Source organism: Pteropus alecto, unplaced genomic scaffold (assembly GCF_000325575.1).
Source record: "Pteropus alecto unplaced genomic scaffold, ASM32557v1 scaffold213, whole genome shotgun sequence".
Lineage (NCBI taxonomy): Eukaryota > Metazoa > Chordata > Mammalia > Chiroptera > Pteropodidae > Pteropus > Pteropus alecto.
The window spans coordinates 6,302,760-6,303,048 of NW_006434829.1; positions in this window are offsets into that span (position 1 = coordinate 6,302,760).

The following is a 289-nucleotide window of genomic DNA, read 5'->3' on the forward strand; positions in this document are numbered from 1 at the left end:
CCCGCCCCCGCGGCGCTGCGGCTTTCGGTGGTCTGCGGGAACTAGGTGGGTGGGGCCAAAGTTGTCCCGCCCCTCCGGCCATTCGTTCTCTTCTTTAGCTTGCGCGATGCAAAATCGGGTGGGCGAGATGTGGGCGTGGCTTAGCAAAGGCCCCGCCTCTCGTCAGGCCCGCGTTGGAGACCCCAGGACCTGGTCAGCAGAAGAGCGGGGCTGGTAGGTGGGGCCAGTTCCAGCCCCGCCCCCTCGGGCTAAGCCCGGCTCGCGGTCGCACAGGGGGTGTGGCCTAGAG